At 46.3% G+C, this 26,870-nt stretch overlaps 1 long non-coding RNA gene across 1 annotated transcript; it reads right to left on the bottom strand.

Moving 5' to 3' along the window:
- Positions 1–259: 259 nt before the first annotated feature.
- On the bottom strand, positions 260–26,865 carry LOC127470590 (uncharacterized). Its single transcript, XR_007904335.1, has 3 exons — positions 24,123–26,865; positions 22,428–22,499; positions 260–355 (listed from the first exon to the last, which is right to left on the bottom strand). It is a non-coding gene; the product is annotated as an uncharacterized LOC127470590 (long non-coding RNA).
- Between the last annotated feature and the right edge of the window lie 5 nt (positions 26,866–26,870).

Genomic DNA, 26,870 nt, shown 5'->3' with positions numbered 1-26,870 from the left:
ATCAGAATCAGATCCTTTGCAGTGCTGCAGCAAAAGCTTTGCAGAACTTTAAAAGGGAACAAACTGGTGCATCCCTCCATGGAGGCTGGGGCACAGCATCAGAGGTGGGCTCCAGCTCTGCCTGGGTTTCTGTAGCTCTCAGTGGAGCCCCAGATGTGCATCCAGGAACAGCATTTCCCAGGCTATATTGCTTCTGGTATCAGAATTCTTTTAATTCCTGATCATAAACAACCTGTTTGTGGCAGTGGTTCTTGTATGAGAGCAGATGAGCAGCATGAAACAGTGACCCTGCAGTGTGACCCGTCTGGGTGGATCTTGGGAATTCCAGTGGTGTTCTCTCTGCTGGCAAGGACTGCTGGGAAACCAAGACATTTAAAGACTTAGTCTGAGTTACTACAGCTTTCTAATTTTCTCAGATACTCTGTTTAAACTATCTGGGCATGCACTGGACAGAAAGGACTGAGAGTCCTACAATTTCTAAGGCTTACAGGAATATTATTGTTTTTATTTATTATTAGCAGTCACCACAAACACTAATTAGCAGCTTCCCAGGGGCATCTGCTAGCTGTGTATCCTGCTGGGCTTGATAGCTACAGCATTCATTTTGTGTTTAAGTTGATGTTTTAATTAAACTGCCCCCTAATTATCTTAACTAGCTTTTAAATAATAACTTTCCACGGAACCGTTCACATCAGCTGCTAATTGGCTGCCTTCTGTTTACATGGGTCTGGCTGGCTCAGACAAATGTGGCCATGGGATGGCAGGTAGGTTTGGGAAGGGGGCTCCCTTTCTTACACTGTGCTTCTCTGTGTTTGCCCTCAGGCTGATGAATCAGATGCCAGGGTGAGATGGCTGGCAAGTGCTCCACCATTTATTCATGAGCTGTGTGGGATGAGGGTACTATATGCTCATGTTTCCAGGAGCTACTCCCATCTTCTGATCACTGGCCCTGTGGCAAATTTTTCTCTTTCTGTGTTCACCCAGTTTGAACTAATTCACAGGGCATAATCAATGGACCCTGACCCTGGCTGGGAGCAGGGTCAGTCCCTGGCACAGGCAGTGCTGTTAATAATGTAGGCAGTGGTTGCTGCAAATGGTAGAGGTCACCACATGGGTTCAATAGCTCAGGGTTTGCTCTGCCTTGTGCTCAGCAGGACTGGAAGGAGAAGCAATATATCCATAACTCCAGCCACCCCTCATCATGCTGACGTTGTGCCTCCCCTGGGGCTGTATTTCCTGTGCTGGTGTTGCCTGACTCTCTCCCACTGCAGCTTTCTCCCTGTAACCCACAACAACAGTTGTAGCTGAGTTGAGAAGAGCCTGGACTGTGGATGTGACACCAGCTGCAGTGGCACAGCACATGTGCCTTTGGCTGAAGGTGTGTGCTGGGCCTTGGGGCTGTCTGTGTGTGTGCTGTGGGATCACTGCCTGCAGGATTGGAGGGGGGGTGGGTTCACACTCGGTGAGTGGTGCCTTTATGTGCACCACAGACAGACCTGGGTGTTTCTGTGAGCAATACAGACTGCACACAGGCATCACACTTGATTCAGAGCTCTGTAGCCCTGTGTTATTTAAATGTTCTCTGCTGGACTGCATTCCCAAGGTTCTGATCTATGTATTATATCTCATGCAGTTCATCAACCTGCTTTTCCCTTCTTGTTTTCTTGTGTTTATTTAAAACCTCTACCACAAACCCAAGAAAACGTGGTGAGAAGAAAAGCAGATGAATGTGTGTCATCCTTCATTGCTTGTCACCATTGCAGAGCCATCCTACAGTGGCATCAGCTCACTGAGAGAGATGGGTGCTAATTAGACTTTTATTACAATGTGTATTTGAAAACAATTAGCGTTTCAGTGCCAGCATGTGGCTGATTCAACCTCACAGTGTTGATTCAGTGCAGTCAGCAAGTGGTGACTTGGTTTGATTGCCAGAGGGGGGGTGTGAGTAGCCTTTGCTCAGGTGCCACTGCAGCCCCCTGCCCTCAGAGAGGGACACACAGTGCTCTTCAGTGCTCCTTTGCATCAGGCAGGGTCCTGTCTAGATTTTGGAGGCATAGCTGTCCCAGTGCTGTTGCACTTCTGTGTTTGGCCATGAGAAGACAGTGTTTATGGTGGGGGGCTGTCCTTGACCTTGCCACAACCAGCATTTCCTCTGGGAACAGCGGGGCTGCTGGTGGTGTTGGCACCGTGTGCTCCAGGCTGTGGGGCACAGATCATCCACACATCTCTGCCACCTTTCTTTGGAGCCAAATCTCCAGAAGTGCTTTAGAAGGCACAGCCCTGGAATTACTGCTGTGAGCTTGTTTCTGTGGTTCCCTTTAGCATTTTGGAACAAGACAGGACTGAGACAACCGGCTTGTCTGACCTGAGGCCATCGACAGACCTTGGGGCAGTGATCACTGCTGGCCAACCAGAACTATTACCTGGAAGAGAAAGGTTTTCCCTTCATTGCTATTCCACTGATTAATCTGCCATTGCTCCAAAGATGTCCCTTGCCAGAGGATGCCGAGTGGAACATGTTCTTGGAGATAAGTGATTCTTCCCCCCCCACCCCGAGGAATTTTTATTCAGCAATCCTCATCTACTCATTAATTTCCATGTCACAAGGCAAAATAAAGACCTTCATGTTCTACATTTCCAAACAGCACAGAGTTTTGCTTGCCTTATAGGAGAAGGCTCTTTTTGCCATCATCACCATCTGTTTTCAAATAAACTGTCTGGAAATCAGGTTTTGTTTTAGTTTAACAGAGAAGTCTTGCTGTTTGTCTGTAAATCCTTTTATCTGTCTAAAGGTAGCCCTGTTTCACATCATAATAGTGACAGGTTTAAGCTCTGCAGCTGTACTTTCATGCTTTACATCCTATATGTGCTTTTTCTAACCTGTGGCTGTTAATTCTGGAGCTCTGGAAATGTGGGAACAGAGGGGAAAAAAAGGCCATGTGTAGCTAGAATCTATGTGCATGGTCTCCCCAACCTCCTCCTTTGGGTGCATTGGCAGTGCCACCTTTGGCAGCCCCTGGCTGGCTTCCAGGCTCTGTGTGGATTAATGCAGTGGTACTGCAGGTTTTAAGCACCTTGCATGCACATCAGTGGCTGTAATTGCCAGTTAAAATTTGCTACTGGAATAATTGAAGGTGTAAAAAACTAAAGCTGGAGATAAGGAGCTGCTTTATATTGACTTTCATTCCAGAGACTGGAAGAAGAACATTGTTTTTTTTGTCATCTGAGCAAAGCCTTTATGCACCAAAAAGGACAAAAAAGCAGAGGAAGATATGGAGATTGATGGATGAACCAGAGGAGAGTGGGGAGGGTGCACAGAAAATAGATTGGTGAAAGGGATGGTTTCCTGTGATTTCAATTCTATATTAACAGACATTAAGTTGCTTCTTCTAAGGGCACCTTCACAATTCCAGAGCAGTGCAGATGTGAGCACAATGGCCCTTCAGCATTTTGCTGGCACCTAAGGGGAGCTTGTGGGGCTTGTTTAACAACACACACAGATGTCTGATGAGAGAACTACCAATTTTGGCATGCAGGCAAGAAAATGAACGGCATGAGCTTTGTTCCCCCTTTGTGCATCTTCAGCAGAGCACAGTGAGCCGTGCCTTTTTCAATGGGGTCTTTTTGTCAAGGATATGAGGAAAGCTGAGGCTCTGATGTGCTCAGTGCCCACCCTGGTGAGCTGTCCTGACTGATCCCAGTGCACAGAGCACAGCCCAGAGCCGGCAGTGGAGAACTAGGGTACAGTTCTTTTGCTGGAAGTCAGTAAATCAAGACTCAAGCATAAGTTCTGCACTGAAATTACTGAACGTTTTGGCAGCAGGTTCAATAGAGTCGGGGTTTCACCTTAGCAGTCTCTCTGAAAGGCACACTCTAAGCTAAGCACAGGCTCTTGGACTCTGTGCAGCAATGTCTGGCTGAAGTGCTGATCACTGTCTTCCCCACGTTAGATTATTGCAGGGTTTTAGAGCTGATAGCACCTCAAAATAGCCCAGACCATACCTCCTTCCTTTTTATCAAAATGCCACCTCATTATTCTCAAGTATCTGTGCCAGTGGATTTGAAAGTGCAATGGGAATTGCATTGCACCATCAGCTGGGCCCTATGATTTCCTTCCCTCCCTCACTCTACCTGCCTATTTTAACTCTTGCTTTGGCTGGAAGCCAGAACGTCCTGAGAGCCTCATTTTTCTAGACCACAGCCTCACGTTCTCCCTGCTTTTTCAGGGCAGCCAACAGAACTGAATTATACTGTCCAACTTCCTTACCTTTATTTCAGACAAGCTGTGCTCGTTTTCTCTGTTAATCAGTTTGAGATTAAACACCACAATACAGAAACTGTGGGACTCTGTGCCTGGACAGGAGTCAATTAATGAGTGCACTGGAGCTATAACACAAACGAACTTTGCCATGAACACAAATCTTCTAAGCTCATGTGAGTGCCAGGTGTTATCCAGTGCTCTGCTATCCTGGAATGATGGAGGTGGAGAAGACTCACTGGATTTTGCTGTAATGGAGAAGTGGGTCTTTGGGGAGGGTTTGATCTCTTTACAGCTCTAATGCTGGCAGAATTTACTCATTTTGGCCTGACTGTTACACTCCTTGTACAGCCCAGCTTCCTTGTTAAAATGTTTTAACTGAGAAAAAATGGAGAAAGGAAAAGATTGGGTTTTCTTGGTCACATAATTTTCTCTTAAAACAAACAAACCATTTCCAGCTGACAGAATTTATGGAGGTGCTTAGTCTGGAGCCAGTCATGATCTCCAAAAATGCATCTTCCTGGGAGCTGGTTTGCTGTAATACCTAAAGTTTCTAGAATTGGTGCAGCCAGTCTGGGACCCTCAGAGAATTTTATCACCCCAGTTCCTTCTGCTGAGAGAAGCAGCTTGTTTCTTTTTATGACGTTCTCCCACCCTTTCAGCTCCCTTGATTACTGTTTTCTTGAAATTATCTCCTTAAAATTCTTACAGCCAATCTCCCAGACCTCCCAGCTGACACATCTATCTTGTGCTGCTCTTCTCCTCCTTCATAAAAATTCACACAGAGCATGTGAAGCACTCCACACTTTGTTTGCTAATAAAGACCACGGAGGGATGTTAAATGAATAGAAACCACCTTACGACAAGATGGGTTGAAAAAGATTATACGGTCATATCCTCCCTTTGATTCATAAGCTCAACTCCCAGTCTGGCAAGGGCTTAAAGCTCCGTGTTCCTAAGAAAAACAAGGAGGAAAACAAGGAGAAAAACAAAAGAAACACAAGCAATAGAAGGCACTGTGGTTTGATGGTGAATGCACCAGCTGCCAACACTGCCACCCGCTCAGCTCTGTGCCTTCAAACCACGCAGTGTCTTTGTGTGGTTTTGTTTTCCTGTGTGTGAAAAAAAACAGTGATATACTGCTTTTTTCCTTCCCTCTCTTGTGGTAATCCCTTCTCCAAAGTACTTCTGGTATTTTACTCAGTGCACTTTAGTAAAGCTGTAGCGTGCAGACCTGCTTTAAAACTTGAACTGCTGTGGAGATGATTTGGTAATGTCTTGCAGTTTTTTTATCTTTTATTTAGGACTCCAGGGTGAAGCATCTGCCATTCCCTCTGCCACACTCTTGTCTTTTCATTTGGTTTAGTAATTAAATATTTCTTTCTTTACTACTTCAGATTTTTAGTTGTCTCTCACATCTAGAGGAACTGAGAGAAATATTTAATTCATTGCCTCCTGCATGTGCTGTTTCTTGGGGAATTCCTTCTGAAAGTGCTGGGCTCCTTTGGTGCTTTGTTGAGTAGCCATTTCTGAGGAGTTTTATATTTACTCTGTGAGGCAAAAGTGATTATTTATTCAGCCAGAAGAGAACAAAACCCTCCTAAGCAGCTGGGAAGCTTTATTTGTACTTGTGTTTTTGGTCTCAAATCTGCCGTTGTTAAAAACCTGCTGTATGAGTATTTAACAATCATTTTTTCCCTCATGCATCCCTATTTATGTGAGGAAAAATAGACACTGATTGCATGGTGCAGCTGATTAGTTCAACAAATGCTCTGCAAGCCTCAGCCATACTGGAGCTTTCCACAGTGACCCCATATACTATTCCTGTGCACAAAACACACACCAGAGTGCTCTGTGTTCACACTTGGCATAAATTGGCACAGCAAGTGATGCTGATTTATGCCACCTAAAGATGTATTTACCCTGCTAATAATGATGGATTTTGCCAAAACTCCTGATGCCAGTAGCAGAGCAGACTGTAATGAGAACAGGATGGGCTGGGATCAATAGCATTTTGATTCCCTTAGGTCTGCAGTCCTGTAGCAAGCACATTTTTTTCCATTATTATTCTTTCAGAACCATGGCTGGCAGCCAGAGTGCTTCCACACAGTGCACTGAGCTCTCTGAGGTATTAAGCTGTGTCTCCTGGTTACTGACAATGGCATGTGAGTCTCTGGTGGGGCTGCACAAACTCACTGCAGGCCTGAAAAACGAAGAAATGACTCCCTGAATACATTTTCCTATTTCAGAAACGCAGCAGAGCCAGAAGCACCAAAAGAAAACGGGTTCTGCCCTTGCTCTAACAAAGTTCTGCCTTCCCTGTGTCCCTGGGGATGTGGTATTCCCAAAACCCCGAAGTGGTGGCAGCAGGAGCTGATGGCAGCAGGAGGTTGATGGGGGTGCTGGTGTGTTCTCACCCAGGAGATGAGCAGGCAGGGAAGATGCAATGCTGCCACCCCCAACTGCTGCAGCTTGTAGACACAGCTTTAAAAGATGTTCCCAAGTCACAGCCAGGGAGGTAATTAAATAATCCTGTCAAGAACATCCTGGTAGCCAAGTACGTTGTAGGTAAGGAGCTGAAAAAGTAACTTCTGTCCGTGGCAGGGGGTGGGCATGAAATATGTCTGTTGTCCTCTCTACCACGGCAACAATTTGTAAAGTCCAAACAGAACTAAACCAAGGAGAAAGAATCGTGTTGATATCATTAAATATCATTACTGACTCATCTAAGGAAACTTGCAAATGACCATGTAGTTACACAGTGTTTGCAGCACAAACACCAATTAACATTGTAGCTGTAGCTGTTTGTGCTCAGTAGATTCTATCATCAGGGAATCCCACAGAGTGGGAAGGAGTGTCAAATGATCTAAGACAGGAGCAAACGGTGATAATAAGAATCTGATCATTAAGGAAATTCTTGGTCTTCCCTGTGATGCATCTGCTAAAGCAATAGGGATGCTCAGGAGTCATATGCAGAAACCTGGAAAGCAATGTGTATGTGTCTATATATACAGCCATCCATCTGTCCCTACCAAATTAGGCAAGATAAAGGAATTACTATGGCAGTTTGCTCAAGGAATTTTGCTTTAGCTTTACCTGCAGAGCCTGTATTCTTGGAGTTTAATGCTTGGGACTCTGGATTTTGCTCTCAGTGATTTATACAGTAATTGCCTGCAGCATGCAGCATATTTATTTCAACAGGAAGCTGGAATGTGCTCTAGTGCAAAGATACCTCTGGACTCTTTCCAGAGCTCCCAGTGAAGGCCAGTGAGTCTGTCACAGTCAGAAGCCACTGTGCCCTGGGAGCACCACAATGACACACCAGCTCATCAATTCCAGCAGAATTCTCTCTGTCCCATGCCCTTGTCATCTACTGGGTTTTTGTCACTCTCATGAAAAGGGAGAAGGCAGCCAGTTAGCCAGGGTTGGCTTCACAAGGAAGATTGGGAAGAAGAGTTTGTATTTCATTGCAGTCAGAAATTGCTGATGCTGTTTCTTTCCCCTTCCCTTGGCTATAAATGAGACCCAGAGAGAGGGACGGAGAGAACAAGGAAAAAGAATTGATAAAGTGCTGTGCTGATCTTTGGTCAATAATCCTGTTGCTAATGAGGAGCTGCAGCAGCAGCAGGTGCAGGGTGGATGTGCCTCTGCAGGTTCTCGTCCTGACACATTTTAATATTTGCATCAGCATGAATGTGAGGTAATCCCAGTGAAATCGTGGTGTTTATCCTGGATTTGTACCAGTATCAAAGGAAGCAAAATCTTCCTGATTTATGTCAAGGACCTTCTTTACTGTAATGATTGAAACAGCCCTGTGTTGCAGCTTCCCTTTCTGCAGGCTTAAGGATGCTCATCTTTTCTTTAGCACAGGGTTTGGGGATTTCATTTCTTGGCCCAGTGGTAAACACTCTGTCCTTCCCTTCAGAGATGGTGGCCACTTTCCTGATTGGAATTCTTGACTTCCTGTTCAGTCCTAGTGTATGTAGGAGTAACTCCACCACAGGTGCTGGAGGTAACATCTTTTATACCTGCCTGGGTTTCTCTGTTTCCCACTGAGGTCAGCAGTAATCAGGCATTTGTATCTGAAAGAAAGAAGTTGTCAAAGGAATAAACAAGTAGAATGGTGGAGTGAGGGTTGCAAGTTGTATGGAAGAGGCAGCAAAAAGAAGAGAAGAAAGATGCAGGGGAAAATTGAAGTGACGGGGTGGGGCATGAGGTGATGCAGGTGAGCATCTGGATCCCTTCCAAATCACATCAGAAGAGGCCCTGTCCCAGAAGTCCCACCTCAGTGACTGGTACATTAAAAATCTGTCTGGTGAATCTATCTCAAGTGAACACTGTCAGCAAAAGTCATGTTGTAAGGTAGAGTCAAAAGACCTGGATCGATAGATGTGAATATCAAATGCACATAAGAGCTGGAAAAAGGCTCTCAGTGTGGGGACAAGGACATGAGCTGGAGAGCAGTACAAGGGAGAGCAGTACAAGGGAGAGCAGCACAGACAGCACTGCACTCTCTCCCTGTGTCAGTCCCAGGTGACAGCTGTCAAGGCAGATGACAGTCTGAGAGATTGTCACCTGCACTGACAGACAAATCGGCTCTGCTTATTATGTAAGATTTTATTTTAATGTTGTGCTGCTTTTTTCATGTTTTCCAGAATCAGAGAGCTGGTTTGAATTCTGATCTCTGTTAGATGCTGTTAGTGGTTTCCACTGAAACTGAAAAGCCTTTTGTGTCTCATCAGAAGCACAATTTGGCTCCAGCTCCAACGCTCACTGGAGCTGCTCTTCTCTGAGTGGAGTTAGAAGGATCCTTTAGGCACAAATGCTCACAGAACCTGGGGATTAAGTTAGTGTAACCCTGCAGTTTGGAGAATCCACTCATTTTTGCTTCTCTCTTTTGTCCTTTCTCCCCTGTGGAGCCGAAGTTTAACTGCAAAGCTGACCACTAACCCAGCACACATTACCAACACCTCTGCTTTAATAAGCTATTCAGTTCTGCATAAGGATTAAACAACTATCTCTGCCAAAACATGCCTGTTCCACTCAGTGTGAGGGCTGACAGACAAGAGCAAAGAGCCTTGGGAATGTCTTGGTCATCACCAGACAGGCACTGAGACACCTCCTGTCCCCAGCACTTTCTGGAGCAGATCAGAGGGACACCAGTGACATGTTGATGTTGTTGTGTCTTTTTTCCTGCTAGAGAAATTACAGCTGAAATATATAGGTGATTGTTTAGTTCTGTCCCAGTTAGGAAGGGAGCAGAGCCATACTTCAGTCTTCTTTCATTATTTTAAGCTCACTGAGCTCATTGTTGTAGTATGTTTATTTTTGTGTGTGCATTTAGCCCTCCATAAGCATCAGCAAACATTTCTGCACACCTGCAGGGTCAGTTGAGTGCGAGTAGCTCCTTAACCAGGTCTTGGTTCTGTCCTGGAGAGGTGTTCTGTAGCAGGAAGGATTCAGGGTTTACACCTGACCCATTCCCTCCTCAGCCCTGCCATCTCTGCAGGCAGCTCCAGGTGCCATCTGCAGCTGTAATTCCACAAGCACTGAACGAGATCAGCACAATCCCGGCTCATCTGGCAGGACAAATTTGATTTTTGCTCTGTGTTACACATGGCTGCATTTCAGTTGGATTAGCCCATGCACGGAGCTCAGACTTTATCCAGGTTACACTTTTTTTGTCAGCTTACACTGCCCGTGGGAGGACAAGCAATTCCAGCATGAAATCAGAGCAGGGCAGGCAGACAGTGCACACGTTCCTTGGCAATGGGATACTTTGTCCAGGACTGGCCTCCCAGCTGGGATAATACAGAGTTTGAACAGAAGGGACATTGTGGAAGATACCTGGAAAGGGAGAGGGAGACTGGCTAAGCGGGAAAATGGCAGGAGGAACTGGAGAAAAAAAGTAGGTGGGATCTAATCCTGTACTGTCCTGAGTTGCCTTTAAGAAGCAATGACTGCCCCAGCTCCCAGCAACTGCAGTATTTATATCACTTTTTATTATTCTCACTCCACAGTTACAGACAGGATTGGGATGGAGGCAGGAAATGCTCAGTGCCAGGCAGGACCTGACCCTTGGGGCAAGGGAACAATAAGGGCACAGCTCAGGGGCTGTGAAGAGTCAGGGTCTGGGGAAGGGCAGGAAATCTACTTTATCATTTATCATTCCTGCTCCATGGCCTCTTACCAAACATCAGCAAAAATCCCTTGCTCTCTCCAGAGAGCAGGAAGCCATTTAACAGGAGGGGAAACAGAGGCAGGGAGAGAGGAAGGCTCTGTGTTCCAAACGAGGGTTTGGATCCATTTTGGATCACTCTGTTTCCTCCTAAAACATGCACCAGGTTTGTGTGAATGTTGCCAGATGACAGCCAGAAATAGAACCCAGGAGACCAGACTGTCTTAATAGGGATGCATTGTCCCATCCCAAAGCAGCTGAAGATAATGATCCCTCCATTGAAGGCAGGGAGGAATCTGCAGCTGGAGTGGCAGCTGAAATAGTTAATGGCAGACAATATTCACCTAACCCTTAATTATTTAGAGCCAGAGTTAATTTTGCAGTTCCTCTGGCAGGTTTCTGGTCATTAGGGCACTGGCAATGAGTCTTTCCCAGCAATCCAGCTATCGATCACTCTGGGAAGGCTGATGTGTCACTGGGAGGTTGGAGGCAGCTGTGTCTCAGGGCTGAAGCTGAGCAAGGCAGAATTTACCCATGCTCTTAAACTTTTCTTTCTTTCCTTCCCCTTGTCTCAGAGAGATGATAAAAACAAAGGCATATAAACTCAAAAAGAAAGAATAATGGCTTCATCCTGCAGAGGGACTGTATTTGGAGATTTTGGCTAGTTTTCGTCCTAAGTGCTGTTGACTTGAAGAAATTCTTTTGATCATCTAAGCCTTGGCTGGAGTAAATTGCTAAATCCCATTAGATTCCTTGGGATTTACAACAGATGCTGGATGAAAGATTTATCTGTGGCCCACCAGGCCTTCATGGCCATTCAGAGCTCTGCTCTCCCCAGAGGCAAAGGGCAGTGTTGAAGGAATCATCTTTAACCCCTCATCTATTGTGCAGAGGGCTGAGAAGGTGTAGGGATCACCTGATCCTACCCAAGGCACAAGGATAACTTCTAATGGAAGGAGATCCTGAACAGGGACATTTCAGCATTCCTTGGAGAGAGAAAATCTTCCCTGGAGGGTCAGGGTAGCTGTGTATAGGAAAAAGGAATTAATTCTGGGCAATACTCTGCAAGATTTGCTTGCATTACTTTCTTGCTTTCTCCTTCTATCCACACTTGGTTTGGGAGTAGTGGGAATAGTTTATGTGTTATTAATGCTTGTAACCAGTGGCCGGGCTAGCCCAGCCATTACAGAGTCAGCTCCATTTCATGCCCTCTTTCCATTTTCCCTGCCTTGACTTTTCTGCTCTATTTGTCTGAAACGAACAGACATGAAGTGAAATGACTTACAGCCTCTCCCTCTTTCATGCTGGAGACCCAGAGGGAGAGTGGACTGTTGCTGTGTCTGGCTCACAATTTGTGGCTCCACTGCAGCACAGCCTTTCCCTAACAAGTGCCAGCATGCCCAGAATCCCCCTCTCCCACTCCAAACCTAATATGCATTCACCACCACCCTCCTTCCTGCTCTTGCTATCCCTATGCTCTGCACACTCTTCTACCACAGGCTCGAATCTGCCAGATGTTGAATGTTCCCTGGGAATTCCAGCAGTGCGCCAGACTTCACAGGGAGCCCAGATGTGATAAGTGAACTAATAGTTTCGTGCCCCCTCACTCAGACCCAGAGGGAACTTGGGAACTCAGGGGGATCCTTGCTCAGCCTCCAGGGAATAAGCAAACAGGCTACAAGGAGAGAAGGACAGTGACATTCAGTTTGATGAGGCTTTTCCCTCTGGGATGCAGCCGTAGCTTGAACTGCCATGGTGAGGCAGACACAGCACCCCTGCCCTCCCCTGGGAGGAGGTGTTAGAGCATTGCTGCCGTTGAGGTTTCTGCCTCACCGTTTTCAGTGAAGGAGGTGGGAGCTGTGCCCGGAGTCACCAGCAGTGGGAAGCCACCACCCACTGGGATTGCACTGAGAACACCCACCAAGCGTGTCTCCTGTCTCCTCCTGCGCTCTGCCGGTGGAGAAATTGTTCCGGCTCTTAAGTTTTAATCCTTTTGGTGTAGAAGCTTCCAGCTGCTACGGCTCATTCTTCCTGCTCAGCTCACTGTGTTTTCAGACACCAGCCTGAAACTTAGCGGATGGTAATTACACTTTGACATTAATATTTAAACCACAAACACAGTTAGCACGCTAATACCATCCCCAAAGGCTACTGCTCATTTAAGTTTCCTCCTTATGAGACTTAATTATTGTCAGGGATGAATCCTAAAAGGCAAGAAATATTACAGCTCAAAGACTAAACATTCCCTTGATTATTGGAGCTACAGGATTGGGGCACAGAGTATGCAAACGGCCTTGGCTATGGTGGCAGCACTAAGACTGTTACTAAAATCCACTGAGTTTTTAAATCCTAAAGCCTGATTTTAAATAGCTGCTGAGATTTGTTTGTAATTACAGTTATACAGAGATCTCAGTGTTCAGTTGGTTTAGCCAAAGAACGACTTTGCAAAACTTGGGTGTCATTACCTGTTGCACAGATGGAGGCACAGCAGTGCTTTGAGGGCCTGACCCAAGGCAGCATCAGGACTCTGTGGTCTGAGCTGGTAAGAACAGCAAGTGCCTGATGCTTCCAGCCTGTAACTTAACTATTCTTCAAGCTGTTTCTCCAACCTAACCTCTTTATAGACCTTTTCTAAGCAAGAACCCCAGGATCACACATTTTCAAATCAATTTGTGCAGCTGCAGTGAAGTTCCCGGGGTACAAAGAGCTGGACAGCCATTTTGGGTGCTTCCCAGCATTCTGAAACACACTGTATTGTGTACAGCACAATAGCACAGTCTGTCACAGAAACACCAGGAAAAAAAGTTGGATTTTCTGCTGGTGTAGCTGCAGGAGTATCAAGAAAACTGAGCTGCGAGTTTGATCCTCAGGCAAAAGCCAGTCTGTTCAATCACCCTGCAGTTGTCTCCTGTCCCTGAGATAAAAGCTGGGGGAGAGAACAGTGAGCTGGAGCAGGGAGAAGAATTCCTTGTGTGTCCCTCCACTGACAGGGAGCCCTGGCAGACACCACCCAGCACTGGATGCCAACTGGTGTGGAGGAGCCAGGCTGCTGCTGACAAAAGCTCCTGCTCCCAGGCTCATCACAGGGAAAGTATGAACTCCAGCAAGTTCTGCCCTGAAAATCAGACACTTTGAGAGGACTTTCTCAATCAATGGTCAGGGTTTGTCCTCCTTAGCAGGCTTCAGATGAAGACCAAAATCAGAGCCAAATCAGGTGCAGGTTTCTGTCCTGCTGCATTAAAGGAGTCGCTGTGGTCGGACTGGTTCATGGATGGAGAGTATCAGGATCAGGGCAGGTGGGCAGAGGTGACTCTCCTTCGGTTCTCCTCCAGCTGCACTTTGCTGAGGATCTCCCCATTTTTTTTTTTTTGAGTGCAAACAGATAATTAGCTGAAATTGCCAATTCCACCTGGCTTAGCAGCAGCTGTTGTAGAATGGCTTGTTTCCAGTCTTCTGAAGGGAAATCATGAATTTCCAGAGGTCTGATCAGAACTGATGCCAGGTTTAAATTTGCCACCTTCTGTTTGAAATTGGATCTTGGACGATGTTGCACTGGACCCAATCATCCTTCAAATTTTTGCAAGTCTTGTCAAACCCCTGGCTCAGCCTGGGATGAATTTCAAACCCGAGGCTGTACCCTGAAGTATGTGAGCTTTCCTATTCTTAAGTTATGTATGATTCTAATAAAAACCAGAGCCAGGAAGCCGAAGTTTGTTTTTTCTTGACACGCAGAACCCACAGAGGGAAAGAAATCTTTTGACACACATCTTTAGATTAATTACTAGTTTCTTTAACGTCTCGAAGCCTTTAAAGAAGGGTGGTGCAGCCTGTACCACTTGTGGCCAAGAAGAGGCAAGTCTGCTGCCATCTGTTCCCTCAGCCTAAAACTAATGAGTGCATTAAGTTCAGAGAGAGATTCATAAGCTCCCACTGCCCGAGGATGCCATGAGCTGTTGATGTTTAAAGAGTGGCCTCCAAAGATTTCTTTAGCCACCTGTGCTCTGTTTTATTTAGAGAAATCCATCAGAAGGCTCCCGTTATTCACAAAAAGGTGTGTGATTTTTCCAGGGGTGATGGCTGGGTTGTGGTAGATTAAATCCATCATTTACATTGCTCTGGAAGCAGGGCCGGTAAACTCACTGTGACCTTTCTGGCAGATTTAAAAAATAACAAATATGGGCACAGTGGATGTGGAATCTGTGTCTCCCTGCACAACTGGGGTGTGTGTAGGATGCTGGAGCACCAGGGGCTATTTGCATACTGGTGTAAATGATGACCCAAGGAGCAGAGAAGCCAGGAGGGTGCAAAGGACAGGTCATGTTCTGCTTCTGCTTTAACCAGCACAAAAGGCTCCTTTCCCTACTGCCACAGCACTGCATTGATTTCTCCATATCCTTCTAGTCAAATTAGATTTGTCCTCTCTTTGAGTGTCTAATTAGTCTCTATTTATCATGCAAGTGCAATGTTTTGAACGAGATGCCTTGATTTGTGGAAGGGGGCATTGGCGTTCCATCTGTATTTCTATTCATGGACTCAGACACAACCTGACAGAGCCACTGAAGTCCCCAAGGAGGCTGACACTGAGGGCCTGAGTCACTGGGGTGTTCACCCCATAAAATCATGGTTTAAATGCAGGTTCATCCAGGGGTGACTCAGACTCTCTGTCTTTAACCCCTGTGGTTTGGCTGGTGTAGAGGGGAGGTGCACAGTGTCTCCCTTGGGTGTCCAGCTGGCTTTGCCTCATGTCCTATTTGAGCCTTCAGGCCTTCCAGTACCTGAAGGGAACTTACAGGAAAGATGGGGCAAGACTATTTACAAGGGCATGTAGGGACAGGGCGAGGGGGAATGGGTTCAGATTGAAAGAGAGTAGGTTTAGATTAGATATTAGGAAAAACTCTTCCCTGTGAGAGTGGTGAGGCCCTGGCATTTGCCATTTGTCCAGAAACTGAGGTTGCCCAGGGAAATTATGGTTGCCCTACACCTGAAAGTGTTCAAGGCCAGGTTGGACAGGGCTTCAAGCAACTTGGTCTAGTGGAAGGTGTCCCTGCCCATGGTCTTCAAGGTCCACTTCTAACCCACACTGTTCTGTGATTCTGTGGTTCTATGAATGGTGCCCTGAACAGTTTCATGTACATTTTTTCTCATGTTTAAACACCAAGCCTCACCATTTTCCAAACATCTCTTGGGAGCTTTAGCCATGTGACTCCCACTAAGGGCAACAAGCAGTCACGTTCCACATCCTCGTGTGCACATTTATCCCAAAGCACCCAGGATGAGCTGTGGGGAACCATCCTGCTCCTTGGCTGTTGACAGTCAGGGAAAGGTGGGGAATTTCTCTGTTGTGTTGTCTGGTGAAATGTTGTGCTGTGTGAAGTTGTTGAGCACCTGCTTCTTCACACAGGGAGAAGGTCGAAGCTGCTCTCTGGTGCCCTGCAGATGCTGCTAAAAAGATAAAGAGGGAGTTGGGGTCAGATGGGTAATTGCTAAAATGAGCAATATGCTCAGTGCATTGGAGCTTTATGCACACTGAGTTGAAATTAAAAAAGGAGGGAAAGGGAGGTTCTGCTGTTGCTGTTGCTGGAGCTGGTGTGCTCACAGAGGGTGTGATGTCAAGCACTAAGCAGAGCAGAGACCATTTGCTCTGCACAGTCTCTCTCATCTGTTATACACAACTTTCCAAGGCTGCTCTACTGGCCCCTTGTCTGTCAACCAGCTGCGTGTCAGCAGATGTGTGGGGAGCATTTTGGTAACATTTGAGATGCTGCTGACCCAGTGGTGGTTGGTGCAGGAGTCTGGACAAGGACACAGCCTGTCAAAATGAGAACGATACGGCGCGGTTTTAAATCTCATTTTGTGAGAGACACGGCACATTTCTGAGGGGCAAAGGTTAGTTTTTTCCCCTTGGATGAGTGTGCCTGGTGCTTTAAAGAAAATAGTGAGCATTTCCCAAGACCTGTTTCTTCTGTATGTGGGTGAGAGGTGCCCTGGGAATACTGATGATCAGACCAGCTCAGTGGGGGCCCAGTTCTGTCATAGCACCCGACTCTATTTGAGCAGCTAGATTTGTTGTGACATAAAATCCTATTGATGACTCCGAGAGAGACTTGCCAAGAGATAATAAAGAATAAAAGTGGAAGAGTGTTCATCTGCAATTACCTTAGATGCTTTTAGTAACAAAAGAATGAATAATTTTGCATGCAAGTGAAGCTACACAGAGATTAATTTGGCCTACAGTTATATTTTTTTGAGTTCTCTGTACATTTTTCTTTTCAAAGTCTATTTTTCTGCTCACTGTGTGCAAAAAGAGATTGACCATGACACGGAATGAGCACATGGTAGTTTTATGAGTAGGCTGACATGGCCTGTTTATCCCTTGATTTCAAAAGCACACCAGATAGAACTATCTCATCCTCCTTCTGTAATTCTCTCCTTTTCCTGCCTTTTTTCCTCTTCTTGGAAATTGTAATAGCAAAATTGTATGGGAGCTCAGATCTCCTTGGCCAAATTGCAGCCCATGAGTAAGCTTTCTGTGCCAAGACATGTAAAAGAAAACCTCAGAGGGAAGGATACAAGGAGTTAAGATGGAAGTGCTGATATGACCTTAACTCCCGTGTCATCCACAGCAGTGCTTTAATTTATTCAATCAATTGCAGGGCCCTTAGGCTGGGAGAGGATAACGCTGGGATATTAAATCTGTCCCTCTCTCCAATCTGTCTCTGGTGTGTCAGAATACATTGATTCCCCTAGTCCTGCTTTTATTAACTGTCTCCTCGGCGTGGCCTCTCGGTCCATCACACACTAACCTGCAATTGCTTGCTGAGTGCAAGACCCCTGGAAAACCTCTGGATTTTCTGCTGACCCCATTTTCTAGCACTGTCAGTGCAGATGTAATGACCTGCTCTTACTGTATGTCATTCACCCCCACATACCTGGGGATTGCCATGGGAGACTGGACTGGAAGTCTGTTCCGCCTTCTGCTCCCTCCCAGGGTAGTGATACCACAAAAGATGTACCACAACCTGTGCTGGAAACCCCTTGGCATAGGAGAGGGTGGTGTGAGGGATCCAGATCCTCCCAGATCCACACTGGTGGTGGTGTCTGGGCTGCAGGTGGGAGCTGATCACCCTGTATTTTGTCTGCAGCTCAGTTCCTTTAACTGCACTTGCCATTCCTGCAGATGGCATTTCCAGCTCCCAGCTGAACTGGGCCCTGGGGCAATCTCTGGCAGGCAAGTGGTTGCCCAGGGCAGAAAAAGGTTTAATAGTTGCTCACTGTGCAAATAGCTTGGAGCTGAAGGGCTGGCATTTCCCAGTCTGACTGAAGTGTTAGAGCACCTAAAGGCTGGCCTGTCTCTGAATTAACACTGTGCTTAAGAGTATTATAAAAGGGGCTAAACTCATCCCTCCTGTAGCTTGCTTAGCATGGATTCAAGTCCTTTTTAAAGGCTAAGGCTACTTGTGAGCATCCTGTGGATTGGTTTCCAAATGTTCTGGTGGTTGGTGTCACTAGTTTTACGGATGATCACCACATTGATGCCTCTGCCCAGCTTTTCCTTAGTGATTACTGACCCCTAATAGCACAGTGAAGCACAAACATTAAAGCTGGAAGCCCTGTTTTGGTCACCCTGGCCTTTTGCCTAACACAATCTCAGGACTAACCCTCTCTGCCTGTCTTCTCAGTTTGGACTGACTTATTAATTTTGGGTTTAGAAACTGGCAGAGCTGGAAAATCTACAAAGTGTCTTCTGTACAAGTCGAAATGACTCCGATTAATCAGAGGAGCAAATTGCCCTGGAGCTCAGCAGGGTGTGGGAGCTCCGTGTGCTGCACACCCCCTGTCACAGCACGAGACAGAGCCTGGGGAAATCCTGCCTAACACCCTTTGCCACGATGCCTTCATGTGGCCCTGATGCTCCTGCAGGATTTGGAGAGAGGTTGTTTAAGGCTCCCATCATCTCCTTCCCAGCTGCAGCATCCAAATCCACTCGCAGCTTTGAAAATGTCAGCCTTTTGACTGTCTCTTGATTACAGGATATACTGCTTTAGAGACTGTCCCAGAGTTTTAAACACTGCAAAGCAGTGGGCTGCTTTGAAAAGTGATGAATTTTTAACTTTACTGAAAAGCCTCTGTTGTAAAAAGAAGTACATTCCCCTCTGTAGTCTGAGTAATTGAGACACTTCTCTTTCTTGATTTATTTGCCCATAAAAATCCAGGTGGTTTTGGCACTGTCTCTTTCCCCAGTAACATGAGCAAATATTTAGCAGCAAATCTTCATCCTTAATTTCATTAATTATCTGCTAGGGCTGGAAGCCTCTGAAATAATGTCTGATTTTAATAGAGGTCTCACAAGCAAAGTAAGCTCCCAGTGCCTCCACTTCTTTCAAAGGTCTTTTTCTCCTTTTACTTTGAATCTGGTTTTAATTCCCTCTCCTTCACCTTCCGAGGACTTTCAGGCTTCTTTGTTCTCATCTGAGATGGAGAAGAATAGGTAATTGTGCTTCATTACCATGTGCAATACAGTCTGCTCCACAGTAAGTTTCTCACTCCCACAAATAAACAATGAAATAAAGTCTCTAATTCATCCAAGTGATTTTTCTTTTTAGTGCCTGCATGCATAATTATTCCCTGTGTCTGTCTGTGAAGATCAGGTTGGAAAGGAAGGAGCCATCTTGCTGCACTGTTCACATCCCAGCATGAATAATACAGGGTGAGGAAAGGAGGTGGAGGAGAAACAGCTGATGAAAGTCTTCTGAAATGATCCTATTCGAGATGCAGACTCCTATTAGCTGAAGTTCTGGCCAGGGACCCTAAAACAGCTGAGAAATCAAGGTTTCTTTTTACTAGAGAGATCCTTGCTGCCTGGGATCCTTCTGAAGCTGAATCTCCCTTTGATAATCTGGGCAAGCCCTGATGTGTTCTGCTGCCCCTCACTTCCCTCCTGCTGCTGCAGGGAGGAAACTGGCACAATAAAAAGGCTCCCAATTGTTTCATTAAAAATTAAATATTCATGGCCTGGGGGATGGTGCTGAGTGTCCAGATCCCCTCTGGCTCACTGAAAGAAACACCCATGGACCCAACTAACAGGCACAGAGGTGAGCTGGGTTTCCTGCTGGTTTATTCCCCAGGGTGAGGAACAGTGCTCTGTGTTTACAGGCATCCTTTGGGTAGGAATAGGAGGCTGTTCAGGGCACTGCTGGGTTTCCAGATAGAGAAGCTGGTGGCTGCTACAGAAAATCAATCTCTTGCACATAAAATATGACAATAAAGAGGGAACACATCTTGTCAGTCTTTCTTCTGGGACAAGTGGGCAGATCAGAAGTCCCAGGGAAATGAAATACATGTTGCAGAGGGCAGATCGATGTGCTCGTTTCTGGGGAGGAGCAGAGGGTGGGCTGTGTGCAGGTGTAAAGGTCTGACAGCTGCTATCAAATGCCTTCCAAATCCTGTCAGAAATGTTGCACCAAAGAGTTGGTGGGTAAGGCTCTGTGAGAAGAGGGATGAGGGAGCCAGAGAAAGGGAGGAAAGCAGGTTTCATTGAGCAAATTTTCTTATTATCACTCCTGAGAGCAGTGTGTGATATGTATGAAGATGTGGTAGATCGGTGTGTTAGTGAATCTTAAGTGGGAAAAATCACTTTTGCAGGAAATGCTCTAAGACAGGATTTCAGTCACTGTGAGCATGGAGAGCACAGCTATTTGCAGAGCATTTGTAACTAGTTAAATATGCAGAGGAAGGAGAGTTTATCAGCCAGGACTGTAATCCCAGAATGAGGAGAACTCAATTTAAGGAAAAATCATTTAGAGGATCCCCCAGAATAGTTAAGCACTGTCTCTCATCTTCACTCCTAAATGTATTTGTTGGTTTGTCTCTTTTTTTATCTGAATCTCATTTTCCCATACAGGGGATATTAGCAGGGAGCCTTTGGAGACTAAATATATCAGGCACTAACACAGCCCACAAACGTCCTGGCTGGAAGGGCACGAGTGGGTGAGTAGGGAGTGGTTGGTAGATGGGGAGATAAATGAATAGCCAGGCAAACAAATCACTCTGTGCTGCCTGGTTTGCTTCTACAGCTTATCTGAGACTCCCTGTGGCAAGTCAGTTCCTGAATTCCTGCTCTCCTTGGAAAATGAGCCTGTGGTTTGGGACCCAGACACCATCACACTGATGTTTAAAGGCCAGAGTGAAACTGGGTGTTTGCCTGTTTAGTGCTTGGTTGGAAATTCCTTCCAAACTTGGTGGCTCTATCAAGTTAAAAGGAGAATTGCAGCAATTGTTGCAATCAAGTGATAGCAGCACAGATTTCTGAAGAAGCACATTCCTTGGGTGGAAAAATAAGGGCTAACATCTGTTTCTAGGCCTTGAAGTGTATGGCATGGGAGAGAAGGGTGCAGCTCCCACGAATAACTTTGCAGGCACTCACCAGCACACATCCACAGTCTAGAACATGTCCCTAATTGTCCCTCATCTGAACAGTCACAGCCCCAAATTGAATTCCTAGTTAGGTCATCCTCTGTGTCTCCTAATCATGTGTGACATTAAACACTTATTCAATGAAACTCTTTTCTCTGCACTAATTATTAAGCATGAAAAGTTGATATTGAGCGAGGCCATTGAGCCAAGACGATTCAATAACTAGCAGGGAGGAGAGATTATTTCAATAAAATAAGTTCACTTGAGCCAGATGGAGTTCCCAGGATGCTCTGGGACAATATGACACATGAAATTGTCCTCTGGCTTGTGTGACAATTCTAACTGTGCTATTAAAAAGCCATCAACTAGCTGGAGTGAGGTGTTGCAAGAAAGGACACAATGAGGGGGAAATTGAGGGCTTTTTAGACAAAATGTGGGTAAGTGGCGGATATAAAATGCAGCAAGGCATGGCTGGGAGACTTGGAATGCCCCTGTGATCCTCAGTGACAGAGATCAGAGAAAACTGCTGTATTTCTGCAGGATCCACAGGCAGATGTTATGTGACCTGCTCCTGCTCAGGAGGACAGGCTTGTCTCCCCCGTGAATTTGTAGCTAAGAGACCTCTGCGTCCCAGCTCCCAATTTAAGGAGAAAATGCTTTGTGTTTGTGCTGGGGAAAAATCTCCAAGTAATCAGCCCTCCCTACTCTTTCTCCTTCCTCTCCTTTTAGATTTGTTCCCTTTCAGCTCTTCGTCTCGTTCTTGCTCCTGTCCTGTTTTTCACCCTCTCTGTTACTAACCCGACCCTGAGAGATCCCGTTTGGAACCAGGACTGCTTGGAGCCAACACCAACTCCTCACTTTCCACCCCCCCCCGGGACCTGTGCCTCGTGCTCTCTGTCCTGGGATGCTGCTGATACCCTCCCTAGGGAAGGAGATGCCACCCCATAACAAGTCTGGTGGTATATGACATCCAATTATCCAAACAGAATATAATGTAATTTCACCCATGGGCAGCGCTGAAAGGAATGAATTTCCTCTGAGTGTGATGTATGAAGCTGCCTCTGCTATCTCTGTTTGCTGAGCCTCTTGCTTCATTCCCAGCTCCCCGGCAAATCTCTAAAGCTCAGAAGACACTGGAGCACAGCACGTTTCACAGCTGAGGAACCAAGATAAACCAGAGACATTGCAGCTTGTTGTTTAAATCCCACAGCAAACAGAGGCAAATTAATGGGTCTATCTATATCCCTCCCTTTCACTCTTCTGTTTGTCTTTTCCTTTCTTGTTTTCTCTCCTCTTTCCCTTTTCCTTTGTTCTCTTCCTTCTTTGTTTCTTGTTATGATAAACATGATTCATGCCACAGTGAGACTTTGCTTTACATCAGGGGAACTGCTAAGGGCAAGGCAGGCCAGTTCAGGGCATTCAGAAACTTGTATCTGACCTGCTTTTTACTGGGATGAGGTGCTGGTTGGGGAAAATAGAGCTATATCAAGTTAAATCCCAAAGAGAAGGGCCAGAAAAAGTGCTGAGCTTCTTCCAACCTAACATCTCACAGATTATTAGGATATTATTAGTACCTACCCTCCAGTGAGGAATTCTGTAGCATTCCTGACTGACCATGGTTTGGGACAAAATTCAAAGATACAAGGGCATCTGTAGGAAGAGAAACACATCCAGCAACTTGTTCAAAGCACCCAAGCAGTTTGGGTGTCTGACTGTGAATAGGAAGGGTCTCTCAGCTCTTTGGATGCTTTTGGGGTCTTGCTGCCTGAGCAGCTGCACCATCAGCTGCCCCCAGTAACTCTGGCTGTGTGTTTGAGCTCTGGCAGGGGGATGCAGGAGCCTGTTGTGTTCCCTCAGCACTTGCACCATGGCTCTGCCTGCACTAAGCACCACAGTGCTGCTCCTGGGTTAGAAACACAGAGCAAATTGTATTCCCAAGAGTGCAGTCCCTCAGGAAGCTTTGGGAGAGGTAAACAGAGACCTGGGTGCTATATTAACATGGTACCCTGAGCATTTAAACCTTCCCTCTTAGCAGAGAATGGCCCAGGTGTGATGAGCAGATTATGCTGTGATTAGTGAAAAGAGAAGGAGGGAAGGAGAGAGGGGTTGCTGTGAAGGAACACGGGGCTGTGTGGCTGATCCCTGGGCCCAGCTCTGCCCCCAGACCAGCTAAGTCCTGCCCCAGGGGCTGCTGTGGATTCCTCAGGCCAAGAGTGGGCCCAGCTATGGGACAGCTTCCAATCCTCCTGATGAAATGCCCTGTTGCAGAATGGAATTAGTGGACTATGGGTTCATTTTTGTCTTTGGATAAGCTGTGCTCTTGGATAAGCTTTAGGACTTTGTGGGCTGTCACTACTTTTGTGAGCTGAAGGTGGTGTCATACATGGCAGTACCAGGTTAGAGCCACTCAGACACCCAAGCAGAGGAGTTGCTTTGAATGTGCTCTGGTGTGTCTGAGATCAGCTGAGGGGGTACCAGAGTGTAACAGGGGGATGGTTTGTCCAGTCCAGGGCGGTGCCACTGCCAAAGGACAGTGCTATGAACTTCAGAGGGAAACACAAACTGTGTACACTGCACAGCACCCATCATGGGAAGGCATGCAAGTGGAAGGCTGAGGACTGTTTGCAGGACACTTTCAGTGGGAAACTGCTTTGATGAATGCCTGTGTCTCCTCTTGGGCATTCCGGGATTGGCACTGGCTCTGTGTATGCTGATAAATGGGCACAGACACCTCTCTGCCCCACACCAGGTCATTGGTAGGGCTTTTTTTCCTTTTGAAAGTTTGGAAGGGGGTGAGAGGAGAGTCTGCTCTTTGCAACACTGGTGGGAGATTTAGGAAAGGCTGTGCAGGAGTGAAAGGAGCACCAAGCAATAGCCTGCACAGTCAGGAAACATGAAAGGAAAAGTTGTGTTAACCCTTCTGGGCTGGACTGTGATGAGCCTTTAATTGTAGGATCACACACAACCTCCTGCATCATGGAACACATCAAACAGCATGTCTGCAAACTCCAGCTGCATTCTACTCAGCTGCTGCCTTCATGTTTATTTAAAAGAGCCGACTGTGAAGCTTGTTTAAAAGTACATCCAATGGAAAATGACAGCAAATGGTGCTGAGAGCAATTGTGCAGATCCCAAAGGCCTGAACTTAAGGGAAACCCCTTTCCTATGGGAACAGCACGGAGAGGATTCAGGAGAGCCGGTTCTGCCAGCCCTTTTGATGTTTCTCTTCTCCTCCCCTCCTCTGCCTCTCTCCTTGCTGTCTAAGGTAAATACCAACCGGTTGCTGCAGGCGTCGCTGGCCCTCTGAAGTGGTGCTGCCCGTTTGATCTGCCGTTTGAAAGGACGCTGTAGCGGTTTGGCGTGTGAACGCCTTTCCTGCTTCCTTGCTGTGTCTTTGTCAGGGGTATAATTTGGGACTAATTAGTTCTCAGCTCTCAGGCCTCACAAAGGAGCATCGGCACCTGGTGGACTCTATTTGCTGAAGCCCTTATGAAATGGGAACACGTTGCTCTTTCATCTTACTGCACAAATAATTAGAATAACTTAGCCAGAGTCCCCTGGGATGCAGTTTGTGTTGAAAACACTTCCCTGCAGTGACTGGCTACTTTGGCAGCCAGTACAGAGGAGCTGGAGGGGCTGAGACCTCTCTTGCCTGTGGACAGTGCCAGCCTTTCCTCTGTGTCCCTGTGGGCTCCAATCCTTTCTAATCCAATCCCTCTAATCCTTCCCTGTGTTTCAGAATTGTGTCTCTCCCAGAGATCAGCTGAAAAGAAGGGTGGCACAGGATGTTTGTGAATGCAGCAGCTCCTCTGATGACCCTTCCAGCTCTGTGGTGTGGCACATGGTGCGTGCCCTGGCCTGGGGGACACGGGAGCCTCTCGCCTTTGTCAGACCCTTCCGCTCTGGGTGGTTCTGGGTCACCCCAAAAGCTCTGCACGACAGAGTGCCCAGTGCACTCACTTTGCTCTGGGGGACCTCAGCATCTCTGAGGCCAGTGGAGTTCAACAGTAAAGGTAACACCACCTGAGTCAAGTGATTCTGCACACTACGAGGTTGAATCCCATTTTTGTCCATAAAGAGCAAGATCTTTGAGACCTCTTACTTATTTTCGGTGTGACATCTTGTCACAAACAGACGAGGAATGTTTCACATCTCTGGGATTTCAACCAGTAGCAGAATCCCCTCACACCCATTCGATTGCTGCCTTGGGTGATAATTTCCCTGCTTTTAATGGATGTGCACATTAAGGTTGAGTTACGGTTGCTGTGGGAACTATAACTTTGAGTTTTACGATTCAAAAAGAAGGGAAAGAGTGTATTTATATACTTTATTTTGCTTATGAATCAACATGTTAATATTGATGCAATGGGAGAAGAAAGAGAAACAAACTTCTAAACAAAAAGCGTAACATCAAACACTGATCTGTTTATTTTCCCTTCTGCAGTGTTCCTCTAACAGGCAGAATGCCCACAACAAAAAGGAACAATTATAAACTAGGAAGCACACAAAGTGGAAGAAAGAAAGCAACAGACAGCTGAGAGGTTAAATGAAGTTGTTAAGAGATAAAATGTTTGCACTTACCAGTCATAGGCTGCCACATGCCAGGAACCTCAGTGTAAAACCAGCCAATAACTTGAGACACTGAGATTGGCGAGTCCAGGACTTACTGTGGGCAATTCAAGTCACGCTGCTGATGTTCAGGGGAGTTGTGGGGATGCAGGGAAACAAAACAGACACTGAAAAGCACATCAGGGAGACCTAAACTCTGTTTATGGTGCCTCTCCCACTGCCCTGGGGGAGCTCACAGGTTTGTGAATTCAAAGCAGAAAGGTTCATTCCTCACAGGCTCAGAGGAGCTGGAACATGTTTGTGGGAGGCTCAGGCAGAAGACTGCATTACATTCCCATTTTCCATGTCTCAGAATGAGGAATCTGGGCTTGGTCTCGTACTGGTGTTAAGTCAGGAGGAACTTTCTTCAAGTTAATGGTGTTAGATGGAATAAATCAGGAGTAATGGGAGAGAACCAGGCTGTGCAGTGCACTACACAGTGGAACCAATACTGTGTCCTAGTCACGGGCTGATATGATGTAGAATCTCGAGCACATTCCGTGTACACCTGGCACCTTCCTAGCATGGCTACTTCTGATGGAGCCACAAAGTTATCTTTTTTCAATTTATCTCTAATTTTAAAAAATACAAACCCTTCCCCCCCTTACAGCCTGCAGCTACTCCTTCACTGGTCACGCTGCCTCCTGTGATTTAATTTGTTATTGATTTTCACTGAGGCGGTGTCCGTAACGGAAGCGAAGCAACCCAAAGCACAAATCACTTATGAAAATTGTGACCAGCCTCTTATCAGCCTGCAAAGATGATGATTAAAAATGACTGGAAAGGCAAAATCAATCAGGCCCCTTCAGAAAGTTGTTTGGGTACACAAAAACAAAAAGCAAAGATTAGCAATATTAAAATCAGATTCTGTCAAAAGCTTCAGCTGGTCTCCCGTGTGACAGAAATAGCTTTGTTTCCCAAACACAGAGCAGGGATTTATTTCCTCAGCAGACAGTGATGGCTGAGGAGGAGTCACTCCAGTGTGTCAGATAAATAATGTGTGTTTCCAGCATTATTTTGCACTCCAAAGCTCACAAAAGTCCTGACAGCCCTCGAGACAATAAATCCAGAGAGCGGGTTATGGATTTAACATTTTAGCTCCTGGATGGCTGCTGTGGGAGAGATGTCAGCTGTGCACTCTGGTGCATCAGTGGGTACCCAAACATGTCCCTGCTCGGCTGGGCTTGGACCCCGCTGTGCTGGAGCCTCTCAGAACTCTGTGTGAAGCTCAGTGACAGCCTTGGGCCTCATCCCAGCACAGCTCCTGCTGGGCTCAAGCATGGTTCCAGTGGAGGATTTCCAGGGTTGCTATTTTCCCAAGAGCACAGCACGTGGATATTGATAGATGTAACTTCAGAGAAACCTTAGGAAGCAGTGGAATTAGCACACACATGGGCATCTGACTTGTGCCAG

This window comes from Manacus candei, unplaced genomic scaffold, assembly GCF_025592945.1.
Source record: "Manacus candei isolate 608988 ecotype Guabito, Panama unplaced genomic scaffold, ASM2559294v1 h1tg000022l, whole genome shotgun sequence".
Classification (NCBI taxonomy): Eukaryota; Metazoa; Chordata; class Aves; order Passeriformes; family Pipridae; genus Manacus; species Manacus candei.
The sequence above is the reverse complement of the archived record's forward strand: the minus strand, read 5'-3'. Positions and strand labels throughout refer to the sequence as shown.